We start from the raw sequence: 12,281 nt of genomic DNA on the forward strand, positions 1-12,281 counted from the left end.
ACCTCCGAGGGCATTTTTAGGAAGATGAACTCAAGTCTTTCATGTCTGAGATCTTAGAGTGATTACAAATTCAGACCTGAGGGACCAGCCTGAGAGGACCTGCTACTGTTTACCTACTGGAAGAAGACTGAGGGGAGAAAAAACCATGAGCCACAAAACACACCAAAATCCAACTGGGTGTGTGTGCCTATGAGCATCTGAACGGTGACGGATGTGATTCAACATTACACATACACAAAGTAATATTAATTTGTCATAATGATGAACAATACGCATCTGACACAAACAGTCCAGTGCTGTGGAAGCTTTGATTTAAAAAAAAAGAAGAAGAAATGTTTTGCTATCTCTTAAAAAACAACAAAGGCCATTGAAAAAAAGTAAAAATGAAAGAAAAAGACTAAACTTGGCTGGGTAGATGGCTGCAAGCTGAGCGTTGTGCGGCTGAGGAAGGTGCACCCTGCCAGGGACATTGATGAATGCGCTTCAGGCTTCAAGCTTGCCCCGCAGCCCCCAGCGGTGTGGATTCCACATTTACGCTAATCATGCTCTGTGAAATACTACAGCCCAAAGCTGATGAAAGGAAACATGCAACACAGTTAGTATATCAAACTGCCTGCACTTTCACAAAACACACCCCCTTTTTCTTATAGTATTATCATCACAACCAAAGAGTATCAACATCGTCATCACAGGAAGGTGTTTCTTTATTAAAAGATGGTATTTGCATGATACTCATAGCCTTTAACCTCATCTTTCCAGTTTGAAACGACAAAACCAGATGGAATGTATCACAGAGGTCTATTAAGCGTAAACTCCTGATTGCAGAACTAAAACAAGAGCGGATTCCATGCAGAATAAGCAGTCAAACCAGTGATACAGTATGTACGATCTCGGGCAAACTGGTGTTATAATGACAACAGAAAAGACTGTAACAGTTACTGTCTTTGTTAGCAGTGGTAGCAGTCCTCCATCAGAAGGAGAGAATTATTTCCAAACAGATTCAGCATGACAAAATTCCATAAGAGAATGTTTTGTTTCTCAAAACATTTAAGTTCCTCCTTCAGGTCGTTGCTGGTATTGACTATAAGGATCATATTTAAAGATTAAATATTGATATTGTGTTAAAGCTGCTGTAAGTGTTATTGATAAATATGTGTTGTAAAGCTCTGTATTCCAATAGTAATCACTGTTACAGAGTGTTTGGTCAGACACCCATCCCTCCTCCCCCTGCTGGTGCCGTAAAAGAGAAAGGAAATCTTTTGGTATCCCTGCCCACTTCATCCAATCAGAACAGACAACTTCTTAAAGAGGCTGTCCTGTCTGCTTGGGAAACACAAAGAGGGCAGGGTCCTCCTGTTCTGGTACCTATACCTGCTATGGTGGAACAGGGAAAGCTACCAATTCTGCTCCCAGTAATGGCTTATACTACCAAACAGGCCAAGTGATGACAAAAGCTTGAAGAAAAGAAAGAGGCAAAGAGAGCAGCCTCGACAAAAGAAAGGACTCGTGCTAGTGTTGTGACTTAGAGAGGAGGGAGGGGTCTGCTACCTGGAAAAATGAGGGGAAGTTAGCTGACCACAATGCTTACAGCAGCTTTAATAACTCACATATGATATTATTGTGTAAATAATACACTCCCTGTCACATAATTTCAGTTTCTTTCCATTCTCGTTTTGTCACAGTAGGTAGCTGCGATGCACCCAAAACGAACAGTTCACCCAAAAATGATAATTCATACATTATGTGCTTACCCCAACGCTGTTTAAAAACTGCTGAGAAAAAGCATAAAATGATTTCATACAGCTGATCTGGCATAATCTAAGTCTCCTGAATCCCAGAGATCCCAAAGTGATTAAAAAAGACATTATGCACCCCCTTCAGACGAGATGCTTGGTAAGACTTTTAGCCTAGCGGCTGCAGTAGAGATTTCAACTTTAAAAAGGGTGTACATTACATCTTTTCAGATCAATGTGGGATCTCAGGGTTTATGGAGTCTTTCGAATATGCCAAATGACCTTAATGGAGCCAATTTGTACTTTCTGGATGGTTATTAACATTATGTTTTAAAACAAGTCCCCAGCTACTTCAGTTGTTCAGGGAAACGCTGCAACGCCGTTTCACTGTGAAACTCCAGAAATTACTTGACTTTCCATCAGCACGGGGGTGAATATCTAATAACGGAATTTTCCCTTTTGGGTGAACTGTTCCTTTAAGAGCTTAACTATCGACTCAAATTGACACGTATGATCTCTTATTTTGCTTCCATGTCTTTCAGGAAAATGTTCTGGTAAACCACACAGCAAAAAATGATCCTTCAACACCGCGCATAAGCTTAATCATGACATATAAAAACAAAACTCTAACCAGGTTCACACATCATCATTATTCAACCCTTTATCTATACTTCCTGCAAGCCTGAGTGCCAAGGACATATCCCATTCAGGTTCTGTTTATTTGGCAAATGTTGTTTCCTGTTCGTCTGAAAATAAAATCCCCCGGCTGGAGGCCTTGACTTGTTGACGATTATTTGTGTGGACAGATACGAGAATTCTGGGTAGAGACAGATTTGATTCACTAGTCATGAAGAATAAAGTAAATGTAGACGGTGAGCAATTCAAAAAGGTAAAAAAAGATGCAATTGTCAATCATTTGTCAGCTTGCTAAGAAGAAGTGATCGCAACATTTGACTCTTTTTGTGAAAGAAAAATGAAATATTGTGTTTGTGAAAACTCCTGATGTGTTCAAACACCGGCAAGCCCAGCCTTCTTTTTTTGGAGTTGCGGGGGGTAAAGGCAGGAGGAGAAGGAGGAGGAGGCCCGTGCTGACCATTGCAGAGTCCTGCAGAGGCAGAGCCGGCCTCAGTGAGAATGCCATGTGATCTCTAAAAAGTCAACAAGGGTTGATCCACAGCTGGGCTGCAGGAGAACAGAGAGCAGACACGTAGCAACACCCACCCGCTGGGAGCTGCAGAGGAGACGGAGGACACAGCCTGCTCGTGAATCTTCTGTAGATTTCTCCCCCTGAATGTGAGCTGACAGCGGGGGGGGAATCTTCCCCAACTCAGTCTCCATCGTTTCAGAGGCCTTTGCTATTTTTAGCGCTCATTTTAGTTTACATACATTGTCTGACACTAACCCTCGGTCTCCTGCATTTTGAGTCTTCAATGAAAAATATCACGCCGTCTCCGCTGAGCAAACTCACAATCCATCTCCTCTGTGCCAGAGAGCCACCGCACAATGGGAGCGCTGCAGATTTAATTTCCACAAAAGATTAAGTTGCCTTCTGCATCACTGAAACTTTCTAGGGGTTTGAAGTTGAAATCTCACTGGTTATGCCTCTCTTTGTCTGAAGCATTGGTTTGAACAAAGGTGCAGTGAAGCATCAGCAGCAAAGAATCTAATAAGCACAATGTGGGAATAAAGCAGAGGGGAGGGAGCATCAAAGGCAGCCCGGCACAGCATGACTGGCATCGGTCTGAACTCCCAACCTAGGACACTCAGCAGGCTCTTCAGCAATCACCCCCTTTAGACCAGGCCTGGGCAGTAATTAAAACCATCATTCCCACTGCCTCGGTATCTCATTAGCCACAGGACCCTGGGCTTTCATCCCTGCTTGTCCAAAAATATCACAACTCCACAACAGCAAAGACGAGCCCAGCACAAGCAAAAACACACGTCTGTGGCATCTCTGGGATAAACAGAGCATTATCTAACTATCATCCAACTCCAAAGAACAGTGGGAGACCACAAAAGCCTGTCTCTTCATGTCCAGTGTAATAATTATTACGCCTAACAAGGATGGTTTGGAGGGAAACTGTTCCCCTGCTGTTGGTTGATTAAATCTACCTGAGAAGGGAACAAAGAATAAAATCAGATATGAAAAATGACCAAAATATAGCGGATGCTCTGCAGGGAACAAGGCAGAAAAAAGTGCTTTTTATATTTTTGTTTTCGGCTGCAAACATCAACCGGTGTTTGCTACTAAAACCCATTAAAAAAACGAGGACAAACTGATTTTGAAGCTCCTACGCTTTCACTATCAAAGGGAGGATTTGAAGTGGGCAAGTATTGGTTGCAGTGGTCAGATTTAGTACTTTGGCTGTAGATAAAAAGAAACTCTTCTTCCCATGTTTAATTCAGTATGAGCCATGACTAACTCATGTAATACACTCGGCCTCTGAAGTCTATTGAATGCGTCGTCGCTCTCTTTGTGCACTGTGGACAGAAATGAGGGTGTCACTGTATTTTGACAGAGATGTACCTCAGCACACCATGCAAGTCAGGAAAATACATTAGGATTGGTTTATTTTATTCCCTGCTAAATCAGTTCTTTAGTATAGCAGCAGAGCTATACTTAAACCTTAATCCACTGCATGTTATTAACCTACTTGGCATTACTGCCAGGCTGTTTTTGTGCTTTGAAATGACAGCGGGAGAGCTAAAGGAAGAGACAGGATGTCAGCAGGATTATCATTGTGTTCCATTCAGGTAAATAATCTGTACGTCTTTCAGTTGCCAGTTCTTATGTACGAATATGTTGAATGTGTCATGCGCAAGGCCAGTGGCAGCATCTCTAAAATGGTTTGATGCAGAAATTCCAACATGTTGCGTATAATTTTCATGTTATTTTATGATCCTACGTTGGCGAGATACAAAGTAGTTGCAGCACAGTGCTGCGCCACCCAAACACATGAAGCAGGAGAGCTCTGTTCCTAAAGAGTGCTGTTACATCTCCCTCACAAACATGCCAACCCCTCCTTCCTATGTGTAGTGTATGTATTTGAAATGGACGATCTCCATTCTTTGGCCATGAGAAGCCTCTGATCTTTCGATGCCACGAAGAGTTGTGCGAGATGAGGATGAGCTCTCAACCTTTGTCAACATCCAGCCTGAATCCCCGGCCCTTTCAGTAACAGCAACACGACTTGTTTATGTGACTGTTTGCTCAACAAGGCCTTGATTCCACAAAAACCATTACAGACTGGGTCCCCGTTTCTTCATCGGTGCCATTATGAGTCAGTGGAAATTAAAACCCAACCGCAAGCTGGTTCTCAGCCAAATTCAGCTAACTGACTCTCTCCCGCTCTGTTTCTTTGAGAAGCCTTTGATGTTAGCAGGGGGCTTTTGCACTCGCAGTGATGGTAACGAATGATACTTTAAGCGATTCTTTTTTATCCAGAGAGCTTAATGAAAGATTAATGGGTTTGATATTTTCCCTTGTTTATATTTTATTCAAAAAGTAAGCCTTGGTCCTTGGAACCTGTTAAAAGCTTCTTGGTAATGATTTTGTGGATCAGTAGAAGTAATATTATGGTCTTTGGCTCCGAACGCAATGAGAAGAGTTGATTGTTTTCTTAGCAACATTACATTATCTTTACATGAAAATGTTGACCTTGAGTGCCATGCCTCCATCTTTGCCCTGATATGGATGGAGCAGCTGTGGCCGATACATGTTCATTTCCATGTGTCCTAATTCAGCAGGCTTCAGACTCCCATTTCACAGCTCAAAGGATGAAAATAATCCAGACTCAGTGGATTTTGTCGTGACAGTGTATCGATTTTCCCACCAGCATGATATATTGCTAGTTGAACAGAAGGGTAACGCACAGCCAGATAATAGAGAGGAAATGTACAGCTGACTGACAATCATAAAAGACTGGTTCTCCTGTTCCAGGCTTGTCAGTGGAGCTGATATCGTGTCCTTCAACAGCTGTAAATACTCAATAATATCTAATGTAGGAAAACAAAAATTCACAAACACAGTTACAAATTAAGCAGTTTTAGACAGTTGATGATCATCAAGCTGGAACTGAGGGGGCTCAGTAATCGATTGTGACCTGCAGTATTCCTCTTTAACGCCATCACATTTAGAGCTTGTTAGTAGGTTTCTTTTCCTTCCTCTCTTTATTCTAAATATCTCAAGAAGTCTTTGCCCCTATGGAAAGCATAAACAGATTAAGATCAAAGACTTCTCTTAACGTTGTTTTCAATGCACTCTGTTTGACTGATAAGGCATTTTAGCTGCTTTAATGGGATGTATTCAGAAGAGGTCTTTTCCATTGTGAATACACTGAGGATTTAGTTATCTTTATTATGCACACTTTGATAAAATAGATTTTTCTTCCTGGAGATTATGATAATATGTGAGGCATTTTGTCATTCAAGGTTTCTGAACTGATTTAGTAGATTTTTGTGCTTTATTTTGCTTAAAGGGTAAATCCATACATTTTACACAAAATAAAATGTGTTTACAGGTCTTGGGGACCTGGGGATTAATGCACTTGTGAAACAACTACTATCAAGACTTTTGTGGCTCCAAAGAAAGCTGCATGTAATCTAATAAATTGCCTCCAGTGATGTCACTCAGTTGCATTGTGAGTAATGTAGGCACCGGGATTTGAGAGGGAGCATGAATCAAAAGTTGAGCTGTACTGATTTTAATCACATGTGTTTAAACTGAAGATTATGAGTCCAGCAGTGTTATAGAAGTGAAATCCCAATGGACTGCTTCTCAAAGCCTGCTGCCTACATTACCTACAATACCACTGAGTGACATTTATCAGATTACATGCAGCGTCTTCTGGAGCTAGAAAAGCCTTTATAATACTTTTTTCACAAATGCAGTAGTACTCCTTGAGACCCGTAAACACACTTTAATGTGTAAAATTGGTGGAGTTACCCTTGAAAGGGATACACCACAGGTTTTTCACAAAGAAAGTTACGTTTCAGACTTTCCTACTGATAAAAGCAACAGCACTGTGAATGAGACAGGTGTAGAGATGATGACTCTTGTCTGTGGGGTGCTAAAAACGGATGTAATGTCATGTTGTTGTATCGCGACAGAGTCCAGAGGGAGATAGTCAGTGTGGACAGTTGAGTAAGGAAAACATCAGACTGTAACAAAGGAGACCACTGCTCGTTTCCCTTCTGTAGTGGCCATCACCATTGTTTTATTTTAACCATGACTCTTTTCTTGCCCCAACTGTATCACACCATCAGTATTGTAATCATGATGACCATGGTCCACTAACCTTTACAAAATAGTGCGTTTTCCCAAAACCACAGGACTTCCATACTGCCTGCCTGGCTCATAATCCGCGACTTTCAGAGCTCTTGGATCGCTGTAATGTCCGCAATACACAACTGTAACTGTCATGTAATTGGCAGTCCTGCAGTCATTGTGGCTTGCACTCTCGATGACTAATCAGTGCACACATTACAAGATCACACGCTCGAGTCATGACACAGCAACAGACCAGGTTATTTGTACGCTGATTTGTACCAAACAAGCAAGGGAGGCAAAGAAAAAAACATGGGTGAGTGAAGACGTACGTCAAGAGCAACAAGGGTTTTTTTTTTCAGGATATAAGCAATATGCTTTTATTCTGCCGCGCCACATGCATGATGAAGATTCAGGTTCAGATAGCTGGGGGGAGAGAGGGAGATAATGGACAGGAGTGTCTGCGAGATAACAATGATCAATCTGATCATCATCAAACTGATCTTTTAACAGTTTACACATGGTCAGCAAACGCCCATCTGCGCCCGGTTTGGGGTTGGCGATTGGAAAATCAAGGCCAATATTATGATGTCTGAACTCGGCTAAAATATAACTAAGTTTTTTCTCTAGTACTGCAGGCGATGAGATACATAATCCTACTGACAATTACCCACTATTCCACTCATCAACTGGTGGCTTTGACACATCAAGATACACTGCAAAACAACTGCTAGCAAGTAAACATACATGCTAACAATGCTTGATTTAACATAGTGCCATCATTTATTTGAAGGGCCTCAGCTCAGAAAATGCTTCAGTGTACAGTTCAGGAGGACATGGAACACATGTACAGCATACTGCATTTCAACTAGGAGGACTTTTTACATGAAGAGCAGTCTGCACAAACAGTTGTACAATGTCTTTTGTGGCTCTGAAGGGATCTTTCTAAACTTTATGGAAATAACCCTGAAGATGTCTCATGAAAGATGCTATTGATAGAATATAAAACTCTGTCTTGCTGAGGTGGCAAATGAAGAAAGACTTTACCTTAGTATGCTGTCACTGCAGAGTAAAAATCAAGTTATAAACCTCTCTGCTGTCCTGGGCTCTGACCTTAATTTGAGAAGTCACATTTATTCAATAACAAATTAGCCTTTTACCACCTCAGAAAGGATCAGAGACATGGTTTCTAAAGATGATCTGGAGAGACTGGTCCATGCTTCTGTCTCAAGCCGGCTAGACTGTTGCAGTAGACAGTACGCAGCAATCAGACAGCTCCAGCTCATTCAGAATGCTGCTGCTGTCGTAACAAGAATATCAGAAACAGAAACAGTCTCAATTTCAAACGATTAACCTGAAATTGAATCACTTGTCTGTAAATCATGGTACTTGTCAGATCTCTGACCCAGTACGAACCTCACAGATCTCTCAAATGGGCTGGTTGTGGATTACTGGCTGTTCTCCGGGTCAAAATTAAACACAGTATGCTGCTTTTGCTGATTCTCAAATGTGAAACTAAATGCCTGAAGAGCTAAGACTTGAGACAGTGCTAACTACTGTTCAATCAAAGCTTAATAACTACTAGTTTACCAATGCCTTTGAATACATTTTATGTCATACATTTGAAAGTTTGTCTTATTGTTTTATTACCTTCGCCAAGGAGGTTATGTTTTCACCCATGTCAGTTTGTCAGCAGGATTGCACAAAATACACTGATCGGATTTTTAAAACTTGGACGAAGAATTGGTCTCAGTTCAGAGTAGACCCCATTAGCTTTTGGTGTGGATCCAGAAAAAAAACTTGCTCACTTTCTTAGAGATTCCAAGATCATCATTCATTAATCATTAAGTTTCTCAGAGAATAATGCATGAGCATATGAGTGAGTACAAAATGAGACTGTTGGGCCATGGCGGAGGTATGCACTCCGCTGACAGCCAATCTCTATATGCATTTCTGTGCCTGCTCTTATTGATTTCATCATTTCCTGCCTGTGCTTTCATCTGTGAAATCTGTATAGTACTTGCCTTTGTGTATGAAACGTGCTACTGCATTAAAACAAATTTGCCTTGCCTTTGCCTTGAGGTAAAGGAAAACCTCACCCAAAATGAAAAAATCATTCAAATCTAACGCCTTTCGTAGTCCACCAAGCATTTCTGGAGCTTCGCAGCAAAACAGTGTTGCAGCTTTCTCCTACACAAGCAAAATACCTGGGGACGTAAAGATGTAAAAAAAAAAAAAAGACACTCCAGTTCCACTTAATAATACTAAGACCTGTTGTGGGCCGTCTTGGTGACTTAAGGGTTAAGGTTAAGGGTTAAGGTGATTGTTTCATACTGTAATCACAACAGCTTGATTCTGGGTGGATTCTATGATGCATGTCGTCCATTTCTCTTAGGCCTCATTCCTGGTCACCTCACTACTGTCCAGCTTCAAAATAAAGACAGAGATTTGCAAAATATCACATTAAAAACATGTACCTGATGTGGTGTTGTGGTACTGTATTTCTCCACTAAAGATGCCCCAGAGGAGTACTTTCCCAAAATTGAAGGTGGATAAATGTGTTTTTTTTTTTTTTTTTTTGTCACGCTGGTTGTGACACATTTTCAGGCGGATGTGGGAACTAGAACAGTGGCATAGGTCAACATCAGCAGTCCCAACCATTATTTTCTGTGGTCTGGTGCCTATGTTGTAATATATACAGGATGAAGGAGTAGGGTGTAATCAGGATCCCACAGGACCAGTATACGACCCACTATGGTCTGACTGCCACAGCCACAGGAAGGATGTAAACCCTGACAGACAGACTCTGAGTGTGTGTTTGTGTTTGAGTGTGTGGGAGAAAGAAAAAAAAAAAAAAAAGAAAGTCAAAGAAGGGACTGAGGGGGAGAGCATTTTGGAGAGAACAGTATGTTTTTGAGTGTCAGGGCCTCCTCTGGCCCTCAGGCTATACTAGTCTCTCCCTCTTTACTTTCTCTCTCCCCCCTCTCGCGCTCCCTCTCTCTCCGACGTCTTGCTCTGTGATTTATGCCTAACCTCTGTAATTACAGTGCCAACCGCAGCAGCCTTCAGGTTCAGATAGGGTGAAGCACAGACATGCCCCATCACCTGAGAGCAGCCACTCGCCAGCTCTACTGTTAAGTACAGCTGCAATTTTCCCTTCAGCCTAATCTCCTTGACATTGGCTCTTGGAACATATTTGTGTGACAACAAGACATCGCAGTGCCAGACATCAGTCAATTGTTTTCCATCAGATGACACGGTAAGGTTATGAGGAACGTATGCGCTGCGAAATGTGAAGAAAAAATTAATTTCTGTTGATAGATTTTTGCTTTTATCAGTGACTTTTATCAGCTTTACTTTTACTGTGTTCCATAAACAGACTAGTGGTAGCTCCAAGTAATAATGAGGCATAACTGGTGCAACAACCCCTCGCCCGAGCTGCTGGATGAAATATGATTGGCGGGTATTTGGACTTGGTCGACTGCAGTGTCGATTCACCACCTGAACTGACATGTCCTTGGCTATAAAACAGCAGATCCCCCAACAAAGAGGAAATATATCTGTTGCCATGCATTTTCAGAAGGGAAGCCTTTGGATTTTTAGAGCCTGCTCTTCATTGCACTGTACATGTATGGGGATGTCCATGACACACCAGGCATTGTCAGTGGACAGAAAGCTCTCTTTGGCAGGCCCCTCAGTGAAGCAGCACGATACAAAGTCAGACGAAGAAAAGAAAAAGAGGAAGAAAGAGAGAATGTGCCCACATGAGTGTGACATAGTGCTGCCTGCCGGACTGATTTGCTCACCATGACAACCGCGCAGAGGGGGGGTGCGGGGCTGGGGGACCCCCTGGCTTTTCGGTGGACACAATACAAAGAGGCACGGCTGTCTTAACCTCTGTGACATCCCTGTTGTCAGTGGGTCAAATCCTTGAATATCAATGAACTGACTCAGTGCCCCTTGCAGTGGTCCTCAAAAGTGTCCAACTCTCATAAGAAGCACTGGCTGTCCTCTCTGACCCTTACTGACCTGCTTCCAGACTCTTGCCAGACTGATTCCACAGGGTTAAACAACACTTAATCAGCACACACGCATTCCTGCTCCGAGTTTAAAGTTGGCTCAGTTACTTTGTTGTCTGCTAGATCAGTAATTTCTAACCAGAGACACTTCTGCTGCAGGGGATACTTCTGCAGCTGCCAGGTGGAAAGACCCTGGAGTGACTCTGCTCATCTGAATAAAAAATGAAATGATGACTTAAATAAGAAAACTATATCCACGTTTTTGTTTGCAGGTGAAAAACAAACGTAATCAGGCTAATCTAACAACAAAAAACTGTACAGGAGACACCTCTGACCTGTGTCATTTGTAACCAGTGTTAGGTAACGTTACTTTTAAAAGTAACTCATTACATTACAAGATTACTGACATTAAAAAGTAATTTTTACATTACTGTGTTATTTAATGAGAAAGGAAAATGCGTTACAGCACTATAGAGTTACCAAAAATTAAGGCAGAACCCTTTTTGGCGGCTCATTGCGGCATGTCAGTCAAATAGACCCGGCGGTGTGTAACCACCTATACATGTACCTTTGAATGTATTGACTTAACTGTCTTTTGTAGCCTTCTTTACAGCCAACAATCGGTAGTACTAAATAATGGATTACTTGAATTGCAGAACTAACGTATTACTAAATTCGAGTACTCTAATGGATAACTTTGTAACAAGTTACCCCTAACACTGGTTGTAACACTTTAAAGCCTTAAGTTGCCATAGCATTTGCATTAAAACAGCTTAGAAAGTGAGAAAACATGTCAAAATCACTTGCTAAAAGTAATGGATAAAGGCTTTAAATAGAAAGCTGTGATCAAGATAAATATTTGAAAGAGTTAAAAGTACCGGATAGTGATCTAAAATGAAAAATGAAATAATTAACCAAAAGAAATTACTACAGCTTAAACATAGTTAATAGTTCAAAGTAATGATTAAAATGGAATTAACATTTGAAAAAATTGCTCAAAGTAGGCTAGCTTGGAAAAAATAAAAAACTTTTGCCCTTCCTGGGCAAACATTTTCTGACCGACTTCATCAAATATGCACACTCACTCTTTGTATAACTGAAAGATGGCGAGCAGATTGACTGACTGTAACGGAAAGGAAATTTGCAACTTGAGTCGCATGTCGCAACAAGTCATGCCTCATGACTGAAAAAATGAACTAATTCATTACAAAAACAAACATATTAGAATTCAGATGTCCATCCATCCATTATCTTTAACCACTT

Source organism: Sparus aurata, chromosome 5 (genome assembly GCF_900880675.1).
Source record: "Sparus aurata chromosome 5, fSpaAur1.1, whole genome shotgun sequence".
NCBI lineage: Eukaryota > Metazoa > Chordata > Actinopteri > Spariformes > Sparidae > Sparus > Sparus aurata.